Source organism: Aegilops tauschii, chromosome 6 (assembly GCF_002575655.3).
Source record: "Aegilops tauschii subsp. strangulata cultivar AL8/78 chromosome 6, Aet v6.0, whole genome shotgun sequence".
NCBI lineage: Eukaryota > Viridiplantae > Streptophyta > Magnoliopsida > Poales > Poaceae > Aegilops > Aegilops tauschii.
In genome coordinates, this window is record NC_053040.3 from 249187595 (window position 1) to 249202257 (window position 14663).

Sequence of the window (14663 nt, forward strand, 5' to 3'; positions counted from 1 at the left end):
CCAAGTAACATTTGGGCGTTTAGTTTTTGGCTCTTTTCCATTCTTGAATGGAGATCGGGAGTTGGTCCTTCACAAGAACTCCGCACTGACGAACGAACTTGCTCGCAATGTTCTTAGGCGTGAGGGGTTCGCCACTAGCTTTGATGGAATCGATGTTGTACTTTACACCCTCCTTCAACTTTTTGCTCGGGCCGCGCTTTGTCCTGCTGTCTGTAGAAGCAGATTTGCTCGATCCGGAGGGCTGAAAGAAGAAAGATCGATTCGTTATATATGTTCAAATAAAAAAACATGTGATGATCACTAGATGCCTGCTTATATAAATATACCTCGCCGGTAGTCTTTGTTATTTCAAGATCAACATTGTATTCGTCATCATAATCATTGTCTGCGTCATCATAATTATAATCATAGTTCATGACTTCATCAGCTCGGTCGTCGAGATCGAATATCTTATCATCACCCTCCCCGGTATTGTTCAGATATTGGGTGCCGTCATTTGCTTCATTCAGATCATTTGGCCTGCTAGGGCTGCGTATGATCTCGAACAGGGCCTCTTCTCCCTCTCCGCCGGTATTGTCCGCCATAGCTTTTATTTAACTAATATAGAAGAAATATAAAATAATTTAGTATTCAAATTACAATGCATGCATGCAATCAATAAGGAAAAACTGAATCATATAGTACATAATATGCATCGTCTCGAATAATATATAATCGTGAATACATCGTCTCGAATAATATATAATCTCGAATACATCGTCTCGAATAATATATAATCTCGAATACATCGTCTCAAATAATATATAATCTCGAATACATCACTGGCTAGGTAGCTAATAAAGATCGAATACTACAGAAGAATCTAGGCCACTCGCGGTTCCTGGGGCGCGGGCGGTGGACACCCAAAGACAAGGAACCATCACAGGATCATATCTCCAGTTATCTGCCCAAAGAACCTGCCAGGTATTGGAGAACCTGACGTCCATAGCAGCCATGTAGCGATGGACATGCTCGTCCTCCTCCCTGACACGACGACGCACCACCTCCGGCGGGGCCGGCTCCCTCTGCACCGAATGTGGCCCACGCGAACGCGACCAAAGGAGATCAGGGTCGACGACGGGACCCGAGGCCGGGTTCCTCACCAAGCGTCGCGCCCCTCCAGGTAGCACCTCCCAGTGCCAGCCCGGCGGAGCCCAATCCCGGACATGGGTTCTCTGAAGCAGGACGTCGTCGCGAACGGGTCGACGGCGAGGATGCGGGCCGGGCATCATCGACAACAAATACTATATGCCGCAAAAGTAAAGTAACATTTTTTAAATGATTGGATTGTGATTTCTTCTATGCAAATTCTAAATTTTATAACTAAAAATATTATAAACTAAAAAAACATCGACCATATCTAAAACTAACATTTCTAACATTTCTATAACTAAAATTGTATAACTAATTTTTCTTTAACATTTCTATAACATTAATACAGAAAAAACTAACATTTCTATATATAACTAACATTTCTATAACATTAATATAGAAAAAACTGAAAAAACTAATAACTAATAACAGAAAAACTAAAAACTAAAAACTAAAAACAGAACAAAAATTGTGTATGTGTGTGTGTGTATGGTGTGTGTGTGTATGTGTGTGTATGTGTTGTGTGTGCAGGCGACGGCGAGCCAAGACGACGGCGCCGGCGGCGCGCGCGGTGGCTTCGATTGGAGGGAGAGGAGAGGGGGGACAGAGGCTCACAGCGCGGGCGAGGTCGAGGCGACGGCGACGCGGGACGGTGCGGGGACGGGGACGCGGGCCGGTGCGGGGATGGGGACGGGCCGGCGACGCGGACGGCGCGACGAGGACGGGGGCGGCGCAGAGTCGATGGGGACGGCGCGACGGCGGCGGCGACGGCGTGGGACGGGGCGGTGGCGATGAAGCAGAGAGAAGTGGGAGGAAACTGACGAAATTTTCGTAAGTGTTTCTTATATAGGATGGTCCTTTAGTACCGGTTGGAGCCACCAACCGGTACTAAAGGTCGATTTTGGCCAGGCCAAGCGGCGGGAAGCACCCACCTTTAGTACCGGGTGGTGGCACCAACCGGTACTAAAGGCCCACCCTTTAGTACCGGTTGGTGCCACCACCCGGTACTAAAGGGTGTGCGCTGCCAGGCTAGGGGCGCAGAAGTTTAGTCCCACCTCGCTAGTTGAGGAGCGCCAGGACCAGTTTATAAGCCCCTACGCGGGCACTGCATTGAGCTCCTCTCAATAGTAGGCCTTCTGGGCCTACCTCTCCTACTCTGCCAGTGGGCCTACTGGGCTTGCGGTCCTGCATCCTGGCCCAACTACAGGTTGGGTTTCTAGTCGTATGCAGGCCGCTCTGGCCCAGTAGGTGGGCTTTCTTATTTTCTTATTTTTTTTGGTTTATTTATTTTTGGTTTATTTATTTTTGAGTTGTTTTTTTGCTGTATTTAGAGTTTCTTTGGGAATATTGTTGCTTTAGGTACAAAAAATTACAAACCATCCGCCCGCTTGTTTGCCTCAGCCGCAAGCAGAAAAGTTTGCACGCCATTAATGAACTCGGGCGAGCATCGGTCATCGTACATCCATTGTCGGCTCATCTTCATTACACAACACCGAATAGACCAAATTAATACAAGTTCATACATAAAGTTCATACATAAAGTTCATACATAAAGTTCATACAAGACTTAAATGCAACAAACAAATAACTCTCTAACTAAAGAATTTAAATGCAACAACAAATGCGATCAAGATCGCAACTAAGGTAACAATTGATCCAACAGCATAATGATACCAAGCCTCACTATCAATGGCATATTTTCTAATCTTTCTAATCTTCAAGCGCATTTTCTCCATCTTGATCTTGTGATCATCGACGACATCGGCAACATGCAACTCCAATTCCATCTTCTCCCCCTCAATTCTTTTCAATTTTTCTTTCGAATACTCGTTTTCTCTTTCAACTAAATTTAACCTCTCGACAATAGGGTCGGTTGGAATTTCCAGTTCACAAACCTCCTAGACAAAAATATCTATGTCAACTTGATGGGCATAATTTGTCATAAACAGGAAATGCAACAACTAGTTTTAAAAGAGAATATACCACATCCGAATCATAACAAGGACGAGGGCCGACAGGGACGGATATCAAAACCATGGCACTATGTATAACAAACAACGTACGGGTAAGATAATTATACGAGTAACTATATATCCAAATCACACAAACATCAATTTGGTAATGTAAAACATTCATGAACAAGAGGCTCACCACAAGGTGGTGCCGGCGACGGAACGGTGCGGGCGATCGACTGTGGTTACGACGGAGATTTAGAAGGCACTAAGTAAACCACACCTACATATGCAAACTAAGTGTTAGTTTTGACCACAAATTGCATATAAATCAAATACTAGCACATATATTTTCTACCAAATTACTAAACTCATAAATTAATCACTATACAAAGCATTGCAAGAGCTAATCTAGCAATGAGAGATGAAAGGACAAAGTTGCTAACCTTTGTGATCATTTGAATGGATGGGGGCCTTCAAACCTTGACAAATTTTGGGCAAAATGTGTGATGAGCTCGAGAGGAAGAGGGGAAGAACAGAGTGGAGAGGGGAAAGGGGAAGAACAGAGCGAGCTCGGGTGGACAAAGGGCTTATGTAGGTCGACCTTTAGCACCAGTTCGTGCGATGAACCGGTACTAAAGGTGCTGGAGGGGCCCCGGACTGACAACATCCTGCCACCACTCACTTTAGTACCGGTCCGTTGTACGAACCGGTGCTAAAGGTCGGCCACGAACCGGTACTAATGAAAGCGGCTGGCTAGCCGTTGGAACCGACACTAATGCACACATTAGTGCCGGCTCAAAAGCAAACCGGCACTAATGTGCTTGACATTTGACCCTTTTTCTACTAGTGTAATGACAATGATGTAGAAATCGAACCTACTGTTGATCTTGATAACCCACAATCAAAGAATCAACGTTATGATAAGAGAGACTTTGTTGCTAGGAAACACGGTAAAGAAAGAGAACCATGGGTTCAGAAACCCATGCCTTTTCCTCCCAAACCATCCAAGAAAAAGGATGATGAGGATTTTGAGCACTTTGCTGAAATGATTAGACCTGTCTTTTTGCGTATGCGATTAACTGATATGCTCAAAATGAATCCTTATGCTAAGTATATGAATGATATTGTTACAAATAAAAGAAAGATACCGGAAGCTGAAATTTCCACCATGCTTGCTAATTATACTTTTAAGGGTGGAATACCAAAGAAACTTGGAGATCCAGGAGTACCTACTATACCATGCTCCATTAAAAGAAACTATGTTAAAACTACTTTATGTGATCTTGGAGCCGGTGTTAGTGTTATGCCTTTCTCTTTATTTTGTAGACTTGACTTGAATAAGTTGACACCTACTGAAATATCTTTGCAAATGGCCGATAAATCAACTGCTATACCTGTCGGTATTTGTGAGGATGTGCCTGTTGTGGTTGCAAACGTTACTATTTTAACGGACTTTGTTATTCTTGATATTTCCGAGGACGATACTATGTCTATTATTCTTGGAAGACCTTTTTTGAATACTGCAGGGGCTGTTATTGATTGCAACAAAGGCAATGTCACTTTTCATGTTAATGGAAATGAGCATACGGTACACTTTCTGAGGAAACAACCTCAAGTTCATAGTATTAACTCTATTGGAAAAATTCCATCGATTATTTTTGGAGGTTTTGAATTTCCTCTTCCTACTGTCAAGAAGAAATATGATATTCTTATTATTGGGGATGTGCATATCCCCGTTGAGGTAACATAGTGTTATTTGAAATTTCTCCGGTTCCATGTTATTCGGAATGAGTTTGTTAACAAGACTTGATCAACCTTGTTAGTGGATTCCTTTTGATGAGCATGAGATGGATGAAATTAGAAGGCACAACCTTCTGTACCCTCCTTTTACTTTCTGTTATTTAGTTGAATTAAAGTAAAAATAGTATTTTCCTGTCTATTTTCTGATTTATCCGTGCAATATAAAAATACCCCGAAAATAAAAGTTCTCCAAATGCCCTGATATTGAAATATGATTTTTTCTGGAATATTTGAGAATATCTGGAACTGAGAACACAGCAGGAGGAGCAAACACCTAGCCACGAGGGTCCAGGGCGCGCCCACCCCTACAGGGCGCCCCCCTGCCTCGTGGGCCCATGGTGGCCCCCTCCACTTATTCCTGCACCCACACACTTCTTCTTCCTCCCAAAAAAATCACCATCCAGCTCAAGCACGAGTTCTAGCTCATTTTGCTGCGATTTTGGATCTCCTTGCTCAAAGCACCTCTCACAAAACTGCTTGGGGGGATTGTTCCTTGGTATGTGACTCCTCCATTGGTCCTATTAGTTTTTGTTCTAGTGCTTTATTCATTGCAAATTTGTGCTGCCTAGGTGACCATGTTCTTGAGCTTGCATGTAAAATTTATATGGTTTTAAGTAGTTCTAATGCATGATATAGGCTCTAGGCACTTGTAGGAGTAGTTGCTATCAATTTTGTTGACCTTGCTTCACTTTTATTTGAAGTTACTAAAAATTTCAGAAATTTTTCAGAGGAAGATATATGCTTAGGAAAATGTACCAAGGTGGTTCTTCGAGGAAGCAAGGACCCATGCTTGCAATGCGTGATGCTGACGCTGAGCCACTAAGGGACGCTCTAGTGTGGCCTTGTGAATGGCCTTCAGAAAACTTTATGGATCGAGCGGGAATCAAGGAAGAATTTAACGCATATTTGCGTAACGCTGATCTTGTGACCTTCGAGGAAGAAAAGTGCCGCCAGTACCACTATCTCACTAGTTCCTTTGTGAGGAGGTTTGAATTTTCATCTTCACGCAATTCTCCAACTGTCCTGTTTGATCTTTATGAAAAATCTTATACGATGGACTTAGAGGATTTTACTACTGCTTGCAAACTTCCACAATGGGGTAGTGCTAGTGAACCCCGCAAATCTGAATTTAGAAATTTTCTTGCTAGTATAACTGTGGGGGAGTCTAGAGATATAGCACAAGCTACCATAGGGAGCATTCATTTTCCTGCTATACATTATTTTGCTCTCTTCATAGGTAGGTGCATAAATGGTAAAGATGAAGCATGTCATATGTGTGTCCCTGACCTCAGTATTCTTAGGAGTGCTGTGTTAGGAGACAAATCTTATAATTTGGGAGCCATTGTTGCACGTAGGTTGCATCATAATATATTTAATGGAGATTTCTTTGGAGGAATTTATGCAACCCGCTTAGCTGATTTTCTTGCTGTAACCATACGTAATGATGATATTGAATTGCCTCCTACTTACCTAGACTTTAATGCTATGGTTCACCACCAGTTTGTCGAGAGGAATGAATCGCCTCTCCAGTATCGCTTAATCTTTGACAGACATCGTGCTGTCCGTATTACTCTCCCTGCTCCTGCCTTCTTTGATTATCAGGCAAAAGGAAGACATTTTATTACCAGACAGGAGGCAGATGAGTACGAGAGGAGGGCGGAGGCAGCTCGCCGCCACGCTGCAGCTCAAGAGGCGATAGCCGCTGCATCGCAGTACGACCCCGGCTACAACTATGGATATCCGCCAGGCCATCCATGGCAATAAACCAACTTAGGCCAAAAGCCTAAGCTTGGGGGAGTACGTATTTCCCACCGACATTACATTTATGTTCACACACTAATTGCTAGATGTCGGTGCTCATACTTTTTCACTGTAATATCCATGCTAGTTTATTTTCTTTTTCTTGCTTTCTTCTTGTGTGTTTGTCAAACCTTAAGAAAAACCAAAAAAATTAGTTGTAGCTTTAGCTAGTTTACTTTTCTTGCTGTAGTAGTAATTAAAAAGAAACCCGAACCGATTTCCCGTTCTTCTTTTGCTTGTTGGGAGCTTTCCCGTGTAAATAGTTTTATTTCTTTTCTTTGGGGGTCGATAGGAGAAGACCATAATTAAATTGTTGAAGTGGCTCTTATATGCATTATTGTTGATTTAACCAAGAGCCCATATTGCCTTGTCTTCTCCTGTTTATTGAATGCTCGCCGATTCCAGCTTAGTCCAATGCACGTGCACTGTTATTATTATTCACATCGTTCGGTCGTGCAAGTGAAAGGCAATTATGACGATATATGATGGACTGACTGAGATGGGAGAAGCTGGTATGAAGTCGACCTCTCTTGTTTTTGTAAATATGATTAGTTCATCGTTCCTGATTGAGCCTATTATGAATAAACATGTTTGCAATGACAATTAGAGATTATAGTTGCTTGTGCCATGCTTGATTAGCTATGAGTTATAATGGTTTACCTTGCGTGCCAACATGCTATTAAAATGATTGTGATGTGGTATAGTGGGGTGGTATCCTCCTTTGAATGATTTAAGTGACTCGACTTGGCACATGTTCACACATGTAGTTGAAACAAATCAACATAGCCTTCACGATATTTATGTTCATGGTGGATTATATCCTACTCATGCTTGTACTCAATGTTTATTAATTTTAATGCATGTTCATGACTGTTGTCGCTCTCTAGTTGGTCGCTTCCCAGTCTTTTGGTAGCCTTCACTTGTACTAAGCGGGAATACTTCTTGTGCATCCAATTCCTTAAACCCCAAAGTTATGCCATATGAGTCCACTATACCTTCCTATATGCGGTATCTACCTGTCGTTCCAAGTAAATTTGTATGTGCCAAACTCTAAACCTTCAAATGCAATTCTGTTTTGTATGCTCGAATAGCTCATGTATCAACTAGGGTTGTCCGTATCTTCCATGCTAGGTGGGTTATTCTCAAGAGGAGTGGACTCCGCTCCTCACTCACGGGAAAATGGCTGGTCATCGGGATGCCCAGTCCCATGCTTTATGCAAACTAAATCAAATTAATTGCAAACAAAACTCCCCCTGGGACTGTTGTTAGTTGGAGGCACTCGTTGTTTCGAGCAAGCCATGGATTGATGCTTGTTGGTGGAGGGGGAGTATAAACTTTACCATTCTGTTTGGGAACCGCCTATAATGTGTGTAGCATGGAAGATATCGCCATCTCTTGGTTGTTATGTTGATAATGAAAGTATGCCGCTCAAAATATTATTTATCTCTGCTTTAAAATCGAGCTCTGGCTCCTCTACAAATCCTTGCTTCCCTCTGCGAAGGGCCTATCTATTTACTTTCATGTTGAGTCATCACCCTCTTATTAAAAAGCACTAGCTGGAGAGCGCTGCTGTCATTTGCATTCATTACTATTAATTTATATTGGGTATGACTATGATTGGATCTCTTTTACCATGAATTACAATGTCTAGTCAGTCCTTGATCTTTAAAGGTGCTCTGCATTTATGTTTTGCGGTCTCAGAAAGGGCTAGCGAGATACCATCTTGTTATATCATATCATGATTGTTTTGAGAAAGTGTTGTCATTCGAGGTTTATTATTATTGCTCGCTAGTTGATTATGCCATTGATATGAGTAAACATGAGACCTAAGTGTTATTGTGAATGTGGTTAGTCATAATCTTTGCTGAAAACTTGAATGCTGGCTTTACATATTTACAACAACAAGAGCAAACAAAGTTTGTAAAAGTTTTTCTTTATCACTTTCAGTTTATCAACTGAATTGCTTGAGGACAACCAAAGGTTTAAGCTTGGGGGAGTTGATACGTCTCCGTCGTATCTACTTTTCCAAACACTTTTGCCCTTGTTTTGGACTCTAACTTGCATGATTTGAATGGAACTAACCCGGACTGACGCTGTTTTCAGCAGACTTTCCATGGTGTTATTTATGTGCAGAAACAAAAGTTCTCGGAATGACCTGAAACTCCACGGAACATATTTTTGGAAAATATTAAAAATACTGTAAGAAGAATCCATGTCAGGGGGCCCACACCCTGTCCAAGAGGGTGAGGGGCGCGCCCCCTGCCTCGTGGGCCCCCTGACGCTCCACCGACCTCAACTCCAACTCCATATATTCGTGTTCGGGGAGAAAAAATCAGAGAGAAGGATTCATCGCGTTTTACGATACGGAGCTGCCGCCAAGCCCTAGAACCTCTCGGGAGGGCTGATCTGGAGTCCGTTCGGGGCTCCGGAGAGGGGAATCCGTCGCCGTCATCATCATCAACCATCCTCCATCACCAATTTCATGATGCTCACCGCCGTGCGTGAGTAATTCCATCATAGGCTTGCTGGACGGTGATGGGTTGGATGAGATTTGTCATGTAATCGAGTTAGTTTTGTTAGGGTTTGATCCCTAGTATCCACTATGTTCTGAGATTGATGTTGCTATGACTTCGCTATGCTTAATGCTTGTCACTAGGGCCCGAGTGCCATGATTTCAGATCTGAACCTATTGTGTTTTCATGAATATATGTGAGTTCTTGATCCTATCTTGCAAGTCTATAGTCACCTACTATGTGTTACGATCCGGCAACCCCGAAGTGACAATAATCGGGACCACTCCCGGTGATGACCATATATAGTTTGAGGAGTTCATGTATTCACTATGTGTTAATGCTTTGGTCCGGTACTCTATTAAAAGGAGGCCTTAATATCCCTTAGTTTCCGTTAGGACCCCGCTGCCACGGGAGGGTAGGACAAAAGATGTCATGCAAGTTCTTTTCCAAAAGCACGTATGACTATATTTGGAATACATGCCTACATTACATTGATGAATTGGAGCTAGTTGTGTGTCACCCTATGTTATGACTGTTACATGATGAACCGCATCCGACATAATTCTCCATCACCGATCCAATGCCTACGAGCTTTTCACATATTGTTCTTCGCTTATTTACTTTTCTGTTGCTACTGTTACAATCACTACAAAACCCAAAAATATTACTTTTGCTACCGTTACCTTTACTTCCATATTACTTTGCTACTAAATACTTTGCTGCAGATACTAAGTTATCCAGGTGTGGTTGAATTGACAACTCAACTACTAATACTTGAGAATATTCTTTGGCTCCCCTTGTGTCGAATCAATAAATTTGGGTTGAATACTCTACCCTCGAAAACTGTTGCGGTCCCCTATACTTGTGGGTTATCAGGACCCATCGGAAGGGCCTCTGTATTTCGTGAAAAAACGTTCCTCCCGCTGACAGCTCAGATCCACCAACTATATCTTCACACGCAAGGAAGTGCCTCCTTATTACGCACAAAAAAATGAATACTCCCCTGCTAGCTGGGACCCACCGTAGTGGGAGGCTGACTTGTGGGCCTACTAAGTTGACGTGGACGGAGGGCTTTGTCAACTTAGTCAATATGAACGATTCTAGCTCCAGTGACCGTACGATGTCCATCCAACGGCTGTAGTGCTTCTTGAACCTCTGGTCTTCTTGCTCCAGCCGCCCAAACCAGCACCGGTTGTTCCGCCTGCTCCTGCCTCCCATGGCTGGCTCTGCTGCCGCGCAGGCCTCACCGCCCCACCCTACTCCAACCTCTGGCCAGGCCATCCATCTACTCACCCACAACCCCTATTATTCTGCGGTGACGGTAGCCTCACACCGCAGCCAAACTAGTCAACCCTCGTACTCCTCTCCGCGTGGGCATCCACTGCCACGTCTTCCCCGGCTCAGTGTCGTCCCCTATCTAGGCCTCGCCGTCGTCCACCGCCTTGGTGCTCTCGGCGCGCCGTAGTCAATGTGGTCAAGGAACGTCTTCCATCGGAAGAGGACTGTATGTCGAGAGGCTGACAGCTGGGTCCACGGCCGCAGCAAGGAAGAGTCTCCTTATTACGTGTAAAATAATGATTCCTCCACCTAACAGCTCCCACCGAACGGGCCACCGTATTTCACGAAAAAACGTTTCCCCGTGACTGTTGGGACCCACCAGCTACATCTTCGCACGCAAGGAAGTTCCTCCATATTACGGGCAAAAAAATATGATTCTCCCCCTGATAGTTGGGACCCACCAGCTATATCTTCGCACACAAGGAAGTGCCTCCTTACCTCCCTGACAGCTGGGACCCACCCGGTTGAACCGTACATAGGGTTGTTTGTCTGGTCGCCGACGTGTACGTACATACTGGTCGATCGGTCTGTCTGCATGCTACAACGATGAACCATGGCCGAGTAAGGAAGGGCACGTGCCGTATTAGAGGCGCGGACGTAGCATGTCATGCAGTCCCTCTATGTTGTGTACACGTACGTACAGCCAGGGTGCAAGAAAGTAAATAAGGCCACGTACGTACATACGGGCGGGGTCTTGAATGCCTACTCGCGCATACGTACGGCCAGGGCTCGTCTACATGGACAGGTAGTGGAGGGCAGCAATGGCATCCTGTTCATCGGTAGCCAACCGGCTGGGTCGGAATGGAGAAACTGCGCCATGTTCATCTCGAGGCAACGGAATGTGTCCTGTTCATCGGGAGCCAACCGACTTGGACGGAACAGCCAAAACGCGGCCAAGGTATTGCAGAATGGAGGAAACGGCCTTCTATTCGACTGCCTAAGGTCAAAACGGGATCCCGTTCATCGGGAGGGGTCTGGCGTACCGCAAAACGGAGGAAACAGACTTCTCTTCGACCTCCTACGGTTGAAACGGGGTCCTTTTGATCGGGATGGGTGTGGCGTACCGCAAAATGGAGGAAACGGACTTCTCTTCAACCTCCTATGGTCGAAACGGGGGTCCTGTTCATTGGGAGGGGTGTGGCGTATCGCAAAACAGGACTCCACGGGCTACTATTCATCCACCGTCGACCTCCTCCAGCCACCACCTGCGACTGTTCATCCACGGCATCTCCCTCCTGCCTCCACCAACTACTGTTCATCCACGTGCTCCTGTTCAACCAACCTCCACCGGCTACTGTTAAACCAGCCCTCCACGGGGTCCTGTTCATCCACCCTCCATCGGCTACTGTTCAACCAGCCCTCCACACGGGGTCCTGCTCAACCAGCCCTCCATGGGGTCCTGTTCATCCACCCCCAACCGGCTCGGGTGTGTGGCGGCCTCCTCTCGATCGGAGTCATGTTCATCCAGTGGCAACGACCTCTACTAGCATGGGGTCCTGTTCATCCAACCCCCACCGGGAACTGTTCATCCAACCCCCAACAACACCCACTGTTCATCAAGAGGCAGCAGGTTCGATCGGCTTCAGTTAGCAGCAGTAGCGAAGGAATCACTCGATCGGGTTCAGTTAACAGCCAGAGATCGATCGATCGCTCGGGTTTAGTAATGCGTAGCCAGTGCAATGGCTCGGGTTCAGTAAGTAAACGCCTCGCTCGGGTTCAGTTAGAGCCCAACACCTCGCACAGACGTGCGTAGTGTACGAGAGAAACATGCAAACCTCCGTGCATCGCTAAGCCCCGACCATCCACCGTAACCGGGAACTCCTTGAAATTTTGCTCGCCCTCGCTTCTACCACGGTTTTTTCCGTCATGGACGGTCCAAAGAATGTCATGCAGCTGTGTCTCCGGACTGCCAAGGATGAAAAGCCCATTTTTTGTCATGATTTTTTTTATAGAAGTAGGAGCCCACCACATCTATGATGATACCAGTTTTTGTCACAATTATTGTCATAGAAGTATCATAAGCATGACAGAAAAAAATTCGTTCGGCCCAAAATGTCATGGATGTGTCTTTTTTTTGTAGTGATAAGAAATAATTACCTCGTAAGGTTGAAATAATTGGTCTTGCTTCTATTGCCATGCCTCCTACTGATCCACTAGAACAATATTTGCTAGACCATGAAAATGATATGCATATGCATGAAAGAAATGAAATAGATAAAAATTTCTTTGAACAACGACCTCTGCTTAAACACAATTTGCCTATTGAAACTCTAGGAGGTCCTCCTCCACCTAACGGTGATCCTGTGTTTGAATTAAAACAATTGCCAGACACTTCGAAATATGCTTATCTTGATGAGAAAAAGATATATCCTGTTATTATTAGTGCTAACCTTTCAAAACATGAAGAACAAAGATTATCGAAAATTCTGAAGAAGCACCAAGCTGCTATTGGGTACACTCTTGATGATCTTAAGGGCATTAGTCCAACTCTATGTCAGCACAAGATTAATATGGAACCTGATGCTAAACCTGTTGTTGATCATCAACGACATTTGAACCCCAAGATGAAGGAAGTGGCAAGAACTTAAATATTAAAACTTCTGGAAGCAGGTATAATCTATTCCATAGCTGATAGTAGATGGGTAAGTCCTGTTCATTGTGTCCCTAAGAAGGGAGGTATTACCGTTGTTCCTACTGATAAAAATGAACTCATTCCGCAAAGAATTGTCACTGGTTATAGAATGGTAATTGATTTTAGAAAATTAAATAAAGCAACTAGAAAAGATCATTACCCTTTGCCTTTTATTGATCAAATGGTAGAAACACTATCTAAGCACACACACTTTTGCTTGCTTGATGGATATTCTGGATTTTCTCAAATACCTGTTTCACAACGTGATCAAGAGAAACCCACCTTTACTTGCCCTTTTGGAACTTACGCTTATAGACATATGCCTTTTGTTTTATGCAATGCACCTGCTACCTTTCAAAGATGTATGACTGCTATATTCTTTGATTTTTGTGAAAAGATTGTTGAGGTTTTCATGGATGACTTTTTCGTTTACTGAACTTCTTCCGATGATTGCTTAAGAAACCTTGATCGAGTTTTGCAGAGATGTGAGCAAACTAATCTTGTCTTGAATTGGGAGAAGTGACACTTTATGGTTAATGAAGGTATTGTTTTGGGGCATAAAATTTCTGAACGAGGTATTGAGGTGGATAAAGCTAAAGTTGATGCAATTGAGAAAATGCCATGTCCTAAAGATATTAAAGGTATTTGTAGTTTCCTTGGTCATGTTGGTTCATATAGGAGGTTTATTAAAGACTTCTCTAAAATTTCTAGGCCTCGTACGAATCTTTTACAAAAGGATGTCCCAATTGTTTTTGATGATGATTGTATAGAAGCCTTTGAAACACTTAAGAAAGCTTTAATTTCTACATGTATAGTTCAACCACCTGATTGGAACTTGCCTTTGAAATTATGTGTGATGCTAGTGATTATGCTATTGGTGTTGTTCTAGGTGAAAAGGGTTGATAAAAAATTAAATGTTATCCATTATGCTAGTAAGACTCTAGACAGTGCTCAACGAAATTATGCTACTACTGAAAAAGAATTTTTAGCAGTTATGTTTGCTTGTGATAAAGTCATCTCTTACATTGTTGATTCTAAAGTAATTGTGCACACCGATCATGCTGCTATAAAATATCTTATGGAAAAGAAAGATGCTAAACTTAGATTTATTAGGTGGGTTCTCTTGTTACAAGAATTTGAATTACATATCACTGATAGGAAAGGAGCTGAGAACCCCGTAGCTGATAACTTGTCTAGTTTAGAAAATATTCTTGATGACCCACAACCTATTAATGACCTGATGAACAATTCGCTGTAATAAATATTTCTCATAACACTCCTTGGTATGCCGACTATGCTAATTATATTGTTGCTAAATATATACCACCTAGTTTTACATACCAACAAAACAAAAAATTCTTCTATGATTTAAGACATTACTTTTGGGATGACCCACATCCTTATAAAGGAGTAGATGGTATTAACAGAATTTGTGTACCTGAGCATGAACAGGAACAAATCCTACATAAATGTGACTCCGAAGATTATGGGGGA